This window comes from Mus caroli, unplaced genomic scaffold (genome assembly GCF_978045245.1).
Source record: "Mus caroli unplaced genomic scaffold, Mus_caroli_1 scaffold_7, whole genome shotgun sequence".
NCBI classification, from domain to species: domain Eukaryota; kingdom Metazoa; phylum Chordata; class Mammalia; order Rodentia; family Muridae; genus Mus; species Mus caroli.
Genome location: NW_028227262.1, coordinates 18,359,716 through 18,378,137, shown reverse-complemented (window position 1 = coordinate 18,378,137; position 18,422 = coordinate 18,359,716). Strand labels below are relative to the sequence as shown.

At 37.5% G+C, this 18,422-nt stretch overlaps 1 pseudogene; it reads left to right on the top strand.

Annotated features, from left to right (window-relative positions):
• The first annotated feature begins 13,986 nt into the window (after positions 1 to 13,986).
• LOC110287818 (RNA-binding protein 39-like) lies at positions 13,987 to 18,204 on the top strand (annotated as a pseudogene).
• The last annotated feature ends 218 nt before the right edge of the window (positions 18,205 to 18,422 follow it).

The following is an 18,422-nucleotide window of genomic DNA, read 5'->3' as shown; positions in this document are numbered from 1 at the left end:
CCAGAAACCATCAGCATGTAGAGGCAGTGACTCTCCCTATTTCTAGAAAAATTGAAGTGTAGAAAGCAGGAATCAATACTGGCCACACCCAATTCCTTGTGCAAGAGGAGACATGAAGGAAATAAGACCTTTTACAGGCAAAAGAAAGAAGATTTTCATAAGAATTTCCATATACTTGCCTGAGAAGAATTATCAAAACAGAATTGACACATATTTTTCTGATTATGGCCAGAATCTTTGAAGTATCACCAGCTGAAGGGATTTCTCCTACTGGTAAGCAAGAGACTTTCCTGTAGTGAAGAAAATCAAGGCAATAGATGCCTGCTTCACCAAGGTCTCCACAGAGATATTTCTTCTAGCTTCTTTCTCCCACAATTTCATGGTTTTGAAGGAAGTCGCAGGACCATGTTATTAAAACAGGTCCTTTTAACAGTAACATTGCATCTTTTGGATTCATGATCAAGAACACTACTTATTCATACATATATATGACACCCCTGCACCACTTTTAAACTTTCACCTGTTACTGAAAGCAGGTGAATTTCATTCTCCTACAACTTCTTCCATATTGGCACTTTAGACTGATAAGAGGCTGAAAATCCATGTATATTAAAGGCATCTTTACCAACCAGTGTGATTTAATTTCTACAAAGAATATACTGACAACATAAGTTGTACTCTACTGCAAAACTCACCCATTTTCTACAAGAATACTACCATGAACTCAAATTGTTCTTCAATATTTTGTTGGAATTTTTCATTCATTTCTTTTTTTCTATATTTTTGCTTTACCTGGTATGATTTTCCCATTTTATGGCTATATGACCTGGATGGGAGAAGTTTCAGCAATGCAAGATGTACGCTTAGTCTACAAAGAAATTTTCAAAGTTTGTGATGCACTATTAATTAATATATCTATATTGCAATTATCTTTTTATAATAAAAATATATTGTACATGCCATTATGAACTGCTGGCACATTAAAGGCAGATAGACATATTCTGTGCACTGGGCTTGCAACACAAGGAAGATACAACAGGACAATTCCTTAAATTGTATGGGTTTGTTATAGAGACATTCTAAGGTAGATAGAAACAATTACACTTTTTGTATGAAATGATTCCATTAAATAATCACCACTGGATCTGTGTAAGTTGAAAGATTCTGTGAACTTTGACCCTGGAGTCAGACACAAGTGGATATCTGTTATTTGACAGATCAAATCTCCCGGTTGTGTATAGATGTGCTCCTGAATATTCATATTACTCTAACTACAAAGAACCTTGAACCCTTTTCATGCATTTTGGAAGGTTTATGCCCACATCATTTTTTATTCTCAACATCCTTATGCTATTCATCTTTCTTTTTCATTAGGTAAAAAGTATTTTATATTTGATGCAAAGTAATTTTTTCTGAGCATCTTCTGTTTCTGCTTTTTCTATTCTTTGTGCTTCTAAACCACATCCACTTTCAAGAACTTATAATATCATTATTTTCACATGGTTGGTTATTATTAGTATTATTATTATTACCTTACTGTAATGACTGACTAGAAACCCATCCAATGGGAAAGCAAACAATCCTGACATTTGTAATGATAGTCTGTTAATCTGCAGACAAGAGCCTAGTATAACTCTGTACTCTGAGAGACTGTAGCCAATACCTGACTAAAGTATATGCAAATATACATAGCTAGATTTTGAATTGTGTTTGGTGACTCTAATGGAGGAGTTAGGAAGAGGTTTGAAGGCCCTGAAGGGAATATGAACACCACAGAAGGACCAAGAGAGTCAAGTAACTTGAACTCCTGGGAGCTCTCAGAGACTAAGCCAGCAACCAAGGAATATATAAGGGCTGAAATGGGGCCCAGAATATATATGTAGCAAACATGCAACTCAGTCTCCATGTGGTTCCCCTATAATTTGGGCGAGAGTCTCTCTCTAAAGCTGTAGCCTGACTGTGGTATCTGACACCCTTATTCTTTATTAATAATAAGTGCTAACAACACCTTAAAAATAAATGCCTCACTGAATTTGTAACATCACAGTTAGAACTAGAGATAGATGGAAGGTGGATGTTCTAGTATAAAGAAAAGTTGGTACAGGATTTTTGGCATTTCTGGCTACTTATACACTTATCAGTGAGTACATGCAATTCATGTCCATTTGGTTCAGGATTACCACACTCAGCAGTTTTTCTAGTTCCATCAATTTGCTTGAAAATTTCATGATGTTCTCTTTTTTACTTGCTTAGTATTGTTTGATTGTGTAAATGAACCCTACTTTCTGTATCCATTCTTCAGTTGACAAACATCAAGTGTGTTTCATCTTCTGGCTATTACAAATAAGGTTACTATGAACAAAGTGAAACATGTGTCTTTGTGGTATGCTGTGGCATCTTTTGGGTGTATGCCCAAGAGTGCTATAGCTGAGTCCTCAGGTAGAACTGTTTCAAATTTTCTGAGGAACCCCCAGATTGATTCCCAGAGTAGTTGAAACAGTTTGAAATCCCACCAGAATTAGTTCACATTCTTGCAAGCATGTGCTTTCACATTAGTGTGTGATATTAGAGTAAGATGGAACCACAGGTTCCCTTGGATTGGCATTTACTTGATGACTAAGGACATTAAATATTTCTTTAAGTGCTCCTTAGCCATTCATGATTCTTCTGTTGTAAATTCTGTTTATCTCTGTATCTCATTTTTTCATGAGTTATTTGTTTAATGAAGGTTAACTTCTTGAGTTTTTACATATTTTTGAATATTAGCTCTGTATTTGGTGTGGAGTTCTTGAAGGTTTTTTTTCCCAAAATGTAGGTTCTCAAATTGTCCTTTTGACTTTGTCCTGTTGTCTGTGTCTTTTGACTTATAGAAGCTTTTCAGTTTTATGAGGTACAATATTGTGTGTGAGTGTGTATACATATACAGATATTGAAATAATATAAACATGTACACAAACACACACTCATATACACACAAACAACACACCAACACTCACACACAAACACACACACAAAAACACATACACACATACACACACACATATATATGAATCCTGGGATGAAAATGGTAAAGTCCTTTCCTTGCTAGCATAATATAAATCCACAAAACTAGTGTCATCACTCTCAGTGGGTCAGTGCATAATTGTAATCTCAGCACTGGAACCTAATCATGTGTATCCTGTGACTCACTGGTCAGCCACTGAAGCATGCTTGATACATTCCAGGCCATTGAAACAGATACTTCTTCGAGAATAAGGTTAAAAGTGCCCACGATCAAAAAATACAGTAACTTTGCAGGTATTCTTTCTCTAATCTGGTACTGATGACACATGGTGAATGTGTTGCATGTTACAGACTAGGTGCTAGTGCCTGGCAAAGGAAACACATTCTACCTTGGCCATTCATCTAGGAGCCAGCAGTGAAGAATTCTTCAGCAACATAGAGATATGTATGTCACCCAAGAAGGGAGTGGTCAAAACCTATCTCCCCAAATCAGGAATATTAAATACACACAGTTTTGGAGAAAATAGTTAAGTGTCAATATTTGTAACAGGACAATCTGATATAAGCTAGTTTTCATACTATTAGAATTGGAATTGCAAATGCATTAAAAACTTTGATATGTTTCATTTGAGCTACTCACAAGAACAATAATGACTCAGAAGGAGCTACATTACTGAAAATCACTCCAGTATGGGAAACAGCCTAGCAGTTTGGATAGTGCCTCTTCTGGGCAGATTAGGGGATCTGAGCCTATTCTAACCAGGTAATTTGTTCTGAGAAACTTCTAGTAAGTTCAGTATGCTGAAAGGTCTCAGCAGGACTTACTAATTATATAATCTTGGGAAAGGAAGAGCCTAGTACATCTGATCAGTTTCAAGAATTTCAGGTTTGTGATGTATATTTCTGGAGTTGTAATAAGCCTCCCTTTAGAATACTGTGCATTTGAAAGAACTTCTGAGCAGGCTGAGAAAGTATCATCTCAGAAAATCAGTAAAAGATAGAAGCATGTTAAATGAAAATATAGGTTGGGATTTTGATCTTTGATTATTGCTATAAGTATGACCTGTCATTACCATTATTTTGTTGTTATTGTTGTTGATGTTGCTGCTGCTGCTTATTAGATAATTTCTTTATTTAAATTTCAAATGTTATCCCCTTTCAAGGTTCCCCCTACAACCCAACTATCCCATTTCCCTCCCCCTGCTTCTATGAGGATGTTGCCCCACCTACCCATCCTCTCCTTCCTACCTGACCTGGAATTCCCTTACATTGGGAGACTGAGACTTCACAACACCAAGGGCCTTTCCTCCCATTGATGCACAAAAAGAATGCCATCTGCTACATATGTGGCTATAGTCATGAGTCCCTACGTGTATACTCCTTGATTAGTCCTTTAGTCCCTGGTAGCTCTATGAAGTGTGATTGGTTGATATTTCTGTTCTTCCTTGGCCATTGCAAAACCCTTCAGCTCCTTCAGTCCACTGTTTAACTCCTCCCCTGGGGACCCTTTGTGCAGTCCAATGGTTGGTTGTGAGCATCTGCCTCTGCGTTTGTCAGGCTCTGGCAGATTCTGTCAGGATCCAGTCCGCCGAACATTGCCATGCTAAATATTCTGTCACAACCTAATATGCCTACAGTACTTTTTAAAGAGAATGGCCCTATTAAGCTTATGTATCTCAACAATTTTGTCTCCAGTCTGTGGAACTGTATGAAAAGAAGTAGGGGTACCTGTGATTGGAGATAGACCTGACAACTTCAAAAGACTATGCCATTAGTCCTCTCTGCTTTGTGTTTGCACTTGAAGATTTGATCTTTCTGCTACTGCCATTTCCTCATGCCTACAGACACGATTTCTCCCATAACAATCATAGATTCTAACCCTGTGAAACCAAAAGTCCCACATGAAATCTCTTACTGTTTAAGGTACTTTGATCATGGTGCCTTGACACAATAATAGAGGGACATTTATAACAAAGACTCAATTTCTTAAGTTACAAATTTGCATTAAGTAGAGCTAGGCTTGCCTGACTTACAAGGATATTGAAACTATTGTGAATCTGAAGAAGGGTTTACAAACTACAGTATGTGTCCCGAGCTATTGTTCTCGCCAGCAAGAACACACTCCACACTCGGATAACTGGATTCTTCTGCAGCAAAAGCTTTATTACTTCTTCAGGAGGGAAGACCCAGAACCCGGAAAATAGTGCTGCTTATATAGCCCTCAGCGTGGCATGTCAGCACCTGATTTGTTGCTCGCCCATCACATCATTACTACGCCCTGAGATGCGCAATGACTTGGTGTGAATTCACTCTCGTACCTGCGCACAAGGCTTGTTTACTAGTTAGGCTCAGCAGAAGCCAGCACCATCTTGTAATGGCGATTGCTCACGGCTCTCCACAAGTATGTTCAATAATAATGATTAGAAATGGAATGTGACAGATTTCACTGTCATTAGGTTGGAAAGAACAGGTCAGCACAGTTCAATGTTATAAATGAATACTGAAGCCATTGCATAGCACCTAAGTAATAAATGCATTAAAAAATGTAATCTGGTTGTGGGGAATGATGGTTATGATCTGTTCTTGGATTCGCTTTCAGAGAATTTTGTTCAGGATTATTGCAACCCATTGATGGTATGATTTCAAACTTGTAAAACCACTTTGGAAAACAATCTTGTGTCTCCTCACATAATTTAAAATAATTCTGCCTGTAGACCCAGATATACTACTACTCCTGAGCATATAGTACAAAGGATGCTCCAACATAGAACAAGGATACATGCTGCACTATGTTCATAGAAGCCTTATTTATAATGGTCAGAAGCTAGAAACAATCCAGATATCCATCAATGGAAGAACAGAAACAGAAAATGTGGTATATTTCCACAAAGGAGTACTACTCTGCTATTAAATCTGAGCTTCCCGCTTAGTAACACTGCTGAACATTCTGTATTACCAAATGATAACCTTGGTACACAAAGTTCCCAAATAGGCCCTTGCATCACCCACTGCAATGGTGAAGGTACAATGATGCAGAACTCACAGCTTGCCAATATGACTCACACCACCTCTCAACATTTCACAGAGAAGTCTTAGGGGGCCAATGTCAAGGCTCTATGAATGGTTATTGTTGTGCAAATATAGATGTAAAGACATTCTGTAAAGTGAGAACATGTCTTTGTGATATAGAATTTTCAAAAGGATGAAACAAACAATATGACCAAAGAATATATACAAGATGTGAAGGCATGTGACCTGATATTGGGCATCCATATAACCACAGTGCAGGTGTGTGCTTGGCCCAGCCAGCTCTTCTAGACATCCTGATAAGCAGTTCTGCTTGAGTGAGAAAGACAATCATCCAATCTATCTTACTTTGTTATTCTGACTGAGATCAAAAAGAAAATCATCCAATCTCAACCTCAATCTCATTGGAGAATGTTGGCAAGCTGGTAATAATATGCCAGGCTAAAACATGAACTTCAATAATAATGATATTTTTGTTCCATGAGGGTTGCTCATGAAGCAAGAGTGGGCAATTTGTTGGTTTCATGCCTTGCCAGAGAAGTGAGAAACAGTGAGAATTGCTGAGTCTGGCAATTATCAAATTGAAGTTGAACTAATTAAATGAGCACTGTTCCCAAGTCATACTTACTGGAGATGTCAATGAGGTAAGTTCCAAAAGAATATAAAAACAAATTTAGTCATGGTTGATAAGGTATATTGACAGAAGCTAACAGGTTTGTGTCTCTATTCCTGTCAATTTTGAACATAGCCACAAAGATTAAAGCCAGTGCAGCAAGAATGAATGAACTCTGAAAAATATTCATGAATTCTAGCGATGATTGAAAGGAGAATAAGTGTGTGGGGGTGTATGGATGTGTTTGTTTAGGTACATTTACATGTAGGGATATAAAGGCATGGATAGAAGTTCAGAGAACAAGTTTAATCATGCATTCTCAGATAACACAATACAACTTTTTTTGTGTAACAAAGATTCCAAGTAGAGTAAGCTGACTGATCACCATTAGTAAGGATCATACATGTCTTTGTCTTCTGATTACTAGGAGTACATGAATGTACCACCATGTCCAGAGTTTTTAACTGGGTTCCAGGATGGCAACTAAACCCAATTATTCAAGCTCAACAGCCAAGCACTGTTCTCATGGTGATATCTATTCTACAGTACTGGGGTTGAAATTTAATTTTAATGTTTTTTTTAAATGCATGTTTTTAAATTTTATTTTATTTTTTAGTTTTTTTACACTCCATATTTCATTCCCCACCCCTCCCATCCACCTTCCAACTGCTCCACATCACACACCTACTCCCCACACAACCCCATCTCCACGAGAATGACCCTACCAACATCCAGCATGACCTTTAAACTCCCTTTGGATTAGGTGCATCATCTCTGAATGAACACATACCAGGAAGTCCTCTACTGTATGTTTGCATGGAGCCTCTTATCAGGTGTTGTATGTTGTATGTTTGGTGGTCCAGTATTTGAGAGGTGTCAAGGATCCAGATTAATTGTAACTGTTGGTCCTCCTACAGGATCACCCTTCTCCTCAGCTTCTTTCATCCTTCCCTAATTCAACAACAGGGGTCAGCTGCTTCTCTCCATTGGTTGCATGCAAATATCTACACCTGACTATTTCAACTGCTTGTTGGGTCTTTTGGAAGGAACTCATGATAGATCACTTTTTGTGAGCTCTCTATAGGCTAAGTAATAGTGTCAGGTCTTGGGAAGTCACCTTGAGCTAGACGTCACTTTGGGACTATTGCTGGACCTTCTTTTCCTCAGGTTCCTCTACATTTTTTCCCCTGTAATTTTTCAGACAGGAACCATTATGGGTCAGAGATGGGACTATGGGATGGCAAACTCATCTCTCAGTTGATATTATCCTGTGGGTGGTGGGCTTTATAATTTCCCTCTTCCTACTGTCTGGCATTTCATCTAAGGTCCCTCCCTTTGAGTCCTGGGAGTATCTCACCTCCCAGGTCTCTGGTACATTCTTTAGGCACCCAACAACCCCCTTTTTCCTGGGGTTGCCTGTTAACATTCTTTCTCCTGGTATTCAGGGTTTCAGTACTTTTTCTCAATCAATACCAGAAAAGGTTCCCCCCACACACACATTCTCCCACATCCTGTCCAATTTTCCTCCCATGTACCTCACTACCACCCATTTGTGATTTCTTTCTTTTCTCTCCCAAGTTGGACTGAGGGATCCTCACTTGGGTACGTCAGCTTGTTGAGCTTTTTGAGTTCTGTAGATGGTATCTTGTGTAATTTGGGGGGGGGGAAGGGGCAGGGAATGTAATATCCACTTATTAGTGAGTCAATAATTTGCATGTCGTTTTGAGTCTGAGTTACTTCACTCAGGATATTTTCTAGTTCCATCCATTTGCCTGCAAAACTCAGGATGTCCTCATTCTTGATAACTAAGTAGTATAACACTGTGTAAATGAAACACATTTTCTGTATCCATATTTCTGTCATGGGACATCTAGGTTGTTTCAAGCTTCTGGCTATGACAAATAAGGCTGCTATGAACATAGTGGAACATGTGCCCTTGTGGCATGGTAGGACATCTTTTGGGTATATTCCCAAGAGTGGTATAGCTGAGTCTTCAGGTACATCTATTTCCAGTCTTCAGAGGAACCTCCAGATTGATCTTTACAGTACCAGATTGCAATCCCACCAGCAATATAGTTGTTTTCCTCTTTCTCCACATCCTCTCCAACATGTGTTGTCACTTGAGGTTGTGATCTTAGCCATTCTGATTGATGTAAAGTGGAATCTCAGAGTTGTTCTTATTTGCATTTCTTTGCTCACTAAGGGCATTTAATATTTCTTTAGTTACATCTCAACCATTTGAGAATCCTAAGTTGTGAAATGTCAGTTGAGTTCTATGCCCCACATTTTGATTGAGCTGTTTGGTTTTTTGGTGATTAACTTCTTGAGTTAATCATATATTTTGGATATTAGTCCTCTCTCAGATGTGGGGTTAATGAAGAGTTTTTTTCCCAATGTGAAGGTTGATCATTTGTCTTCTTGACTAGGTCCTTTGCCTACAGAACCATTCCAGTTTCATAAGGTCCCATTTATCAATGGTTGATCTTGGAACATAAACCATTGCTGTTCTGTTTAGAAAAGTTTCTCTTTTGCCCATGAGTTCAAGGCTCTTTCCTAATTTTCTTCTATTACATTCCGTGTCTGGTTTTATGTTGAGGTCCTTGATTCACTTGAACTTGAGCTTTGTACAAGTTGACAAATATGTGTCTACTTTCATTATTCTACATACAGACAAAAAGTTAGACCAGCACCATATATTTAAGATGCTTTCTATTTTCCATTGTATATTTTGGCTTCTTTTTCAAAGGTCAAATCACCTTGAGTTTCTGGTTTTATTCTGGGTCTTCAGTTCCATTCCATTGATTAATATGTCTGTCTCTGGACCAACACCATGCAGTTTTTAACCACTCTTGCTCTGTAGTAAAGCTTGAGATCAGGAATGTTAATTTACCCCAGCTGTTCCTTCATAGTTAAGAACTGTTTTCACTATTTTGTTTTTTTGTTTTTGTTTTTGTTTTTGACTTTCCAGATGAATTTGAGAATTGCTCTTTCCATGTCTTTGAAATTTTTGTTGGGGTTTTGATGGGGATTGCATTGAATCTATAGTTTGCCTTTGGTAGGACAGCCATTGTTACAATGTTAATTATGCCAACCCATGAGCATGGGAGATCTATCCATTTTCTGAGATCTTCTTCAGTTTCATTATTGAGAGACTTTACATTATTGTAATACAGGTCTTTTACTTGTTTGGTTAGAGTTATACCAACATATTTTATACTATTTGTGACTATTATAACGGGATTTGTTCCGTAATTTCTTTCGCAGCCTGTTTATCTTTTGTACAAAGGAAGGCTACTGATTTATTTGAGTTAATTTTATATCCTGGCATTTTGCTGGAGTTATTCATCAGTTGGAGAAGTTCTCTGCTAGAATTTGTAGGGTCACTCATGTGTCCTATCACATCATCTGCAAATAGTGATACCTTTCTTTCTTCGTTACCAATTTATATGTGCTTGATATTTTTTGTTGTCTTATTTTTTGAGCTAACATTTCTAGTACAATATTAAATAGATATGTGGAGAGTGGGCATCCCTGTCTTGTCCCAATTTCAGTGGAATTGCTTCCAGTATATCTCCATTTAATTTGATATTGACTGTTCGTTTGCAGTAAATTGTTTTTATGTTTATGGATGGGCCTTGAATTCCTGATCTCTCCATACTTTTAACATGAAGGGGTGTTTTATTTTTTCAAATTATTTTTGTTTATCTAAAGGGATGATCATGTGTTTTTTTCTTTGAGTTTGGTTAAATGATAGATTACATTACTTGATTTTTATATATTAAACCAACCTTGCATACCAGGGATTAAGTGTATTTTTGATTTGTTCTTGTATTCAGTTTGCTAGAATTTTATTGAGTAATTTGGCATCAATATTTAAAAGCAAGAATGGTCTGAAGTTCTCTTTTTTTTGTTGGGTCCTTTTGTGATTTAGGCATCAGAGTAATTGTGGCTTCGTAAAACAAGTTAGTGTTCCCTCCGTTTCAATTTTATGGAATAATTTGAGGAAAATTGGTATCAGGTCTTCTTTGAAGGTCTGATAGAATTCTATACTAAATCCATCTTGCCATGGGCTCTTTTTGGTTCGGAAGTTTTTAATAAGTACTATTTTCTTAGCTGATATGGGCCTGTTTAGAGAGTTTCACTGCTTTTGATTTAACTTTGGTATATGGCATCTGTCTGGAAAACCATTCATTTTGCCTAACTTTCCAGTTTGTTGAGTATAGTCTTTTATAGTAGGATCTGATGATTTTTTTGAATTTCCTCCATTTTTTGTTATATCTCTCATTTTTCATTAATGATTGTATTAATTTAGATACTGCCTCTTGGCCCTTTAGTTAGTTTTTCTAGGGGTTGATCCATCTTGGTGATTCTTTCAAAGAGCCAGCTTTTGGTTTTTCTGATTCCTTGTATTTGTTTCTTTGTTTCTTTTTTTTTCCCCTTTGGCAAGTCCTTCTCTGGAGAGACATTGGTGCAAAAGTGGTGATCTTACCTCTGAGCTTAGGAGTGAGAACACTCATGAGAGACCAGCTCTCTTCTGGCAGTATTTGTGTGTGGATGTCTGTGTAACCTGTTCAGCCTTCTTTAATAGAGTAACTATGACCACTATCCTAGAAGTGACACACACAATCTGAATGGCCCTCAACAATGAATCACTAGTTAAGAAAATGTCTACAGGCTTACTTAAAGCAAGATCTTATTAAAGCACTTTCAGAACTGGGTTCTTTCTTCTGATATGATTCTATCTTGTGTCAAATGGTCATAAAATTACTGAATACAATAGTGATTGAAGAGGTGTGCATATTTGATTCAACTCTAATTTATTATGGTTTATTATACATAAATATTGTTGCATACATATTCTAACTTTAAGACTAGATTTTTTTTTCAGGATCAAAGCAACAACGAAATCACAAGTCAATAAGCATTTCAAAACCAAAGCTCACAAGGACATGTCAAGTGATTGCACAGCAAATTACTGACCCTGAAGACACAGTGATATCATCAAGAAAACTGACAGATATGAATGTGGATCATATAATAGAACATACTAATAGATCAATAATGAATTTCATGAGTTTTATCATTGAAGTAGGATGTTGTGAAAAATGTTTGGTTTTTATTTTTATTAGATATTTTCTTTATTACATTTCAAATGTTATCCCCTATTTTAGTTTCTTCTTAAAAAATCCCCTATCACCGCCCCATTCTTCTGCTCCCCATCCCACCCACTTCTGATTCTTGGGCCTGGCAATACCCTATATTGGGGTAGAGCCTTTACAGGAAAAAGAGTGTCTTCTCCCTTTGATGACCAATGAGCTTTTCCTTTGCTACATATGCAGCGAGAGCAATGAGTCCCACCATGTGTGTTCTTTGATTGGTGATTTAGTCCCAGGGAGCTCTGGAGGGGGGGGGGGTGAGTAGTAGTTTGTTCATATTGCTGTTCCTCCTATAGGGTTGCAGACCCCTTCAACGCCTTGGGTACTTTCTCTACTCCTTCCATTGGGGACCCTGTGTTCCATCCAATACATGACTGTGAGCATCCACTTCTATATTTGCCAGGCACTGGCAGAGCCTACCAGGAGACAGCTATATAAGGGTCCTGTCAGCAAAATCTTATTGGCATCTGCAGTAATGTCTGGGTTTGGAGGTAGAAGGACTAAAGGAGCTGAAGGTGATTGAAACCCCATAGGAAGAACAAAAGTAACAGTTAACCAGACCCCTCAGAGCTCCCAGAGATGAAGACACCAACCAAAGATCATACATGGTCTGGTCTGTGGTCCAAACTACATAAGTAGCAGAGGACTGCTTTCTCTGCCAGGAGTTGGAGGGAATGTGCTTGATACCCAAGAGAGGGGGTTGGGTGGAGGGCTCATTTGAAGGGGAACAACATTTAAATGTAAACAAATAAAATAATAATAACAAAGAAAAAAAGATAATATATCCTTTTTACCGTTCCTTCTCACTGCACATTGATATCTTTTCACAGATACAGAGATGTCTTTTATCACAGTCATCAACATGTAAACTTGTCACACTGAAATACAGACAGTCTCCTGTACTCGTCACTGATTTCATTGCTTAAAAATCAGTATAAACCAAAATATATAATAGTCAGTTATTAAAACTTAAGCTTATAAATTGACACCAAACCTGACCGGCTGAATTTAGCCCTCAGATGCCTCATAATTAAAAGAGACTTAATTCCTTTCAGCTGTCCACTAATTGTTCTTGTGCTGTGGGAACTATGCATATGCATGCACATTAATCTACACAAAATACATAAATATAGTAACAATAAGTATAATATCTCCAATAACAGCTCAACACATTATGCTTTTGATACCAGTATCATGATCCCACAAGTAGAATTATTTTTCATCATTGCTGAAATAATAAACTATAGTTTTATACTGAAAATGCTTTCATATGATATGTTGTGCAATGACAATAGATTAAAAGGAGTAAATAAATGTTTGTGGCATCCAGTACAAGGTCTCATATGCATGCTTTTTATAGAGAAAAAGGTTGTAATAAAGGTACAAATGATGGTTTATGAATATATTTTGTCTTTTTTCCTTGTGATATCTTCATGTCAGAGCTAAAAGTTATTCATTGAAAATTGGGAATTGAAATACTTCCATGTATTCAACACACTGCAGTCTCTGCTGTATTGTTTATTAGGTGCCAAATCTAAATTGCTGTGAAAATAATTTTAAAAGTTGAATAGAATATAAAATAAAACAAAGATGATACATACCTATAAACTCATCCTTTGAGAGTAAAGAGGGGTGATAAGATTTGGGGAGTCTGAAAGAGCAGGATTACAAACCAGCTCAGACTGGGCTTTGGATCAGGTATCTGATCAAATAATAACTAATAATTAGAAGTTTCTTCAATATATTTGAGAAAGTAAAGGAAGCCAATTCGTTTATTTACTAGGCTTCAAGAAGTGAGACTCCCAAATGATTATCAGAATGTATCAGCAAGTTTTTTTCCTAATAGGCAGGGCAAGATGAATAGTGAATCTATGGAAAATATTCATTCAAATCTAAAATAATTAATGTGGATAGATGCAAGGATGCGCAATTTTAGCATCAGAATTTCGGAGGCAGAGGCAAAAAGTTCAGGAATTCAAGGCTGACTAGGGCAAGTGAATTTTAACCAAACTAGCATGATTATGTATCAAATAAGATTAAGTTGAAGGGAAATCTATAGAACTCAGATGGCAAAGGGTACATCTTCAACAGTCAATAACTTTATTGAGCCTGAGATATTAGTTGGGAGAAACAGACTCTTCAGATTTACCACTGGAAAGAATAGGAAGAGAAATGGGCAAATGAACCATGAATTATAAGCAAAACAGGTAAAATACAGTAGGAATGAGTATACACAATATTCAGTCATGAGACATGATGAGTGCTGTCAATACAGCATTGTGATGAGCATCAAAAAAAGAAGAAAGGGATCCTGCAGTCACTAACTATTCACAGACACATAAGAAGCACATAGTCTGAATCATGACCTCTTGACTTTACATCACTTAATGATGCTCACATTCATCTCCACCCAAGAATCACAATTAGGCTCACAGTTATCACTGTAACAAGTATAGAGGTTATGGCTTCTTCCCATTGGAGAAAATGCTTGCTGAAGCCAAAGAAATCTTCAGACAACTGGGCTTCCTTACTAAAGTCGCAAGTCTGGCTGTAGTTACCTGAACCACCAATGGGGAACGGTTCTGTAGCATAGTCAGGTCCATGAAGATCTATTAATCAGGATGAAGGTGTGCTCTCAGCTTCTGGTATGTCTCTCCAAATGTTATCTGTTTCCCATATCTGCCTCTGTACAGTGCTATAGAGTATAAACAATTTAGTTAATTCTGTCCAGTCATTGTGGCAAGCACTGGCAACTCTAGCCAGTGTAAAGTAGAAGCAGGAGGAAAAGGAATAGCCTCTTTGAAATGATGCTTTACATAGAAACTTTGTATAGTTTTCTCCTTTTATATAGGAAAACCAAAGTTAATAGTTGATATTATATGAACATATTAATCTATCTGATAATGTATAATCTATTTCTGGATGAACCCTGTGACAAATTTCTTGATAGTATTTTGGAGCAAAGAGAAAGTAATTTTTCCTTTGATTTGGAACCTAGCTGTCCACTCTGCCAGGGCCACATTTAGACTAGAAGTGAGCCAGAGCTCTCAGGTTCCATGGCACTTAATGAAGAACGATTTCTCAGAAAGGTACCACTGTGGGTAACTATGCCTCAGATAGTTTCTGTACCAGTGAAATGAAACAAATTGAAAGTCACAAATAAATATTACCATGAGCAAAAGCCAGCAGCAACAGTACATTCAATCCATAAGGATTCAGACACTTGGATTACAAGATAACACATTTAAAATGAGTTTGCTTGGTATTGTTCAAGAACAAAAGAACAGGACAGGCACACATTCCTGTTGTGCCAGCAGTAGAGAGATGGAGACATGAGAATTAGTTGTTCCAGGGTAATCTGGCTGAGATAAATACCTATCTCAAAAGAAAAAAAAAGTTTGAAATATCTATAAAGATATAAAGTACATATTATCATATAACTAACTATAAACACTATTTTAAGACAAACACAGAATTATTTGGGGGAAATCAGTATTTAGTGTTTCAAAAATCACCAATATACCAGAAGAATGATAAGTGTGTTATATGAAAACTGAGGGGTTGTTTCTGAATATGGAAGATTCAAGAGACAGGAAATGAAAGATAAGAGGCAGGAGAGAATGAAAGACTGATTAACCCAAACAAAAGGTATAAGAAAAGGCCTTATGAAAATGTACTAGTTAGTAAGGTTATAGTTGACATCACAAAATATGAGTTATTAAATGAAAATCAAGTGCAAGTCAGGGCCCATAGAGGTCTCCAACACAGCACAATCTATTGCCTCTCTACTTCCTTACTCAGCATAACTACATGGTAACAACCTATTGCTGAAGACACAACACACTGTGACACCACAACATAGACATTTAATCTCAAACCAATCAGGAAACATTTGTCCTTTCACTACCTATGCAAAGGTCAGAAAGTATATTGCAGTCTTCCTAGAGGAGAAAATATACCATGCCTAGCTATATACATGCTAAGAAAGATATGCCTAGTAGTGCCATTGTTAGGGGAAACTAATTGTCTTCTTACTGGATTTGAAGCATTTACCACATGAGGGAAGTCATGTTTTAAATTCTATTTAAGTCAAAAGTCTATGACTGGAGAGATCATGGACCCTAGGGAGGAATATTCTATACTCTTCTGTTACATGGTCATGTGGGAAATTTGCATTATTAATCATTTATGTTTATTACCTAGACTTAGTTAAGATTTCAGTGCTGTGAAGACACCATGATCACGAATACCTTCTAAGGGACAACCTTAAATTGGGTTTGGCTTACAGGTCCAGAAGTTCAGTCCCTTATCTCTGTGGGAACATGGCAACATCAAGGCAGATGGAGAATAAAAGAGGAGCTAAAAGTTCTACATCTTGATACTTAGGCAGGCAGGAGAAGTTTGGATTCCATTTGGCTAGGATAAAGGTCTCAAAGCTGCTCATGAAGTCCAGATAGAAGATTTCTGAGGTCTCTACAGAAGTTCCTACTCCATATCAAAATTTAACAGTGCCGGACACAGATATAGCTGTCTCTTGTGAGACTCTGCTGGGAAACACAGCAAACTAGACTAGCAAACACAGAAGTGGATGCTCACAGTCAGCTATTGGATGGATCACAGAGCCCCCAATGGAGGAGCTAAGGAAAGTACCCAAGAAGCTGGGGGGGGGGGATCTGCAACCCTATAGGTGGAACAACAATATGAACTAACAAGTACCTCCTGGAGCTCATGTCTCTAGCTGCATATGTATCAGAAGATGGCCTAGTCATCCATTAGTGGAAAGAGAGGCCCATTGGTCATGAAAACTTTATATGCCTCAGTACAGGTGCATGCCAGAGACAAGAAGTGGGAGTGGGTGGGTGGGGGAGTGGGTGGGGGAGCATGTGGGGGACTTTTGGGATAGCATTGAAAATGTAAATGAAATAAATACCTTATTTAAAAAATGTAAAAAAAAAAATGTTTAACAGTGCCATTCAAGGTAAGATTGTGTTAAAGAGATGTTCGAAAAGGAAAAAGTCCATTCAGGAAGGACAAGAGCCCTATGAGGGAACCTATTGATAATCTCACTATTGAGGAAAGGGATGCAAAAGGAGTTTTCTGTGTAAAATTGGCAGCAAGAAGTCCACAAGAGATTTGGAAGATTTGTTCTCTACAGTAGAAAAGTTTCGCGATGTGAGTATGATTTCTGATAGAAATTCAAGACATTCCTAAGGAATTGCCTATGTGAAATTTGTTGATGTCAGTTCAGTACCTCTAGCAATTGGATTAAATGGCCAATGAGTTTTAAGAGTGCCAATTATACTCCAGGCATCACAGACAGAAAAAGACAGTTTCTGCAATGGTAAACAATTTACAAAAAGGACCTATGAGGCTCTACTTGGGCTCATTACACTTTAACATAACTGAAGAGATGCTTTGGGGGGATCTTTGGACCTTTTGGAAGGATTGAAAGTATTCAGTTCCTGATGAAAAATGAAACCAGTCGATCTAACGGGTATGGACTTGTTGCATTTTCTAACTAAGAATCTGCCCAAAAGGCTTTGGAACAGCTTAATGGTTCATGTTAGCTGAGAGACCTATGAAAGTTGTTCATGTTACTCAATGAACTGATGCTTCTAGTGCTAGTTCCTTTTTGGGACACTGATGAACTACAAAGGACTGGAGTTGACTTGGGGACAACTGAACATCTTCAGTTACTGGCAAGACTTGCTGAGGTTAACGGTTTGCAGAATCCACCTGCAGCACAAGTTTTACAAATGAGTGGCTCTTTGGCATTTGGTGCTGTCAGATTTGCAACAGGACTTTCCCAGCAGAGCAAAGCCTCAGCTATTGCTACATCTCTGTCTTTTCAACCTCTTGCAATAGTGTTTCCAACTTTCTAACATGTTTAATCCTCTAACAGAAGAAGAAGTTTGATGGGACATAGAGGTTAATGTCATTGGAGAATGTAATAAACAAGGAGAAGTCATTCATATTTATGTTGACAAAAATTCAGCTCAGGGCAATGTGGTTGTTTTTTTTGATTTTTGTTTTTTGTTTTTGGTTTTGGTTTTGTTTTGTTTTGTTTTGTTTTGTTTTGTTTTGTTTTTTTGGTTTTTTTTTTGAGACAGGGTTTCTCTGTGTGGCCTTGGCTATACAGGCTAACTCACCTCAAACTCAGAAATCCACCAGCCTCTGCCTCCCAAGTGCTGGGATTAAAGGTGTGTACCAACACTGCCCTGCTCAGGGCAATGTTTATGTGAAGTGCCTATCTATTGCTGTGGCTATTACTCCTGTCAAAGCATTGCATGGCAGGTGGTTTGCTGGTAAAATGATAACAGCAGCATATGTACCTCTTCCAAATTACCACAACGTCTTTCCTGATTCTATGACAGCATCACAATACTGGTTCCAAGTAAACGATGAAGGAAGATACACTCTTTTATATGTATAGATGTTTGTTCTATTGAGAATTCATGTTATCTTTTATTTAGATAAAAATAAAGAGCCAATGGTCTACTGTCATTTGTATACAACTCCTGTAATCTTGAAATATAAAAAATGATAACAGGAATGCAGTGTGCTCAGTCTCCCTAACTAGCAAATCCTACTTTATGAAAAGTTGTTCCCTTGTTCTGCTGTTT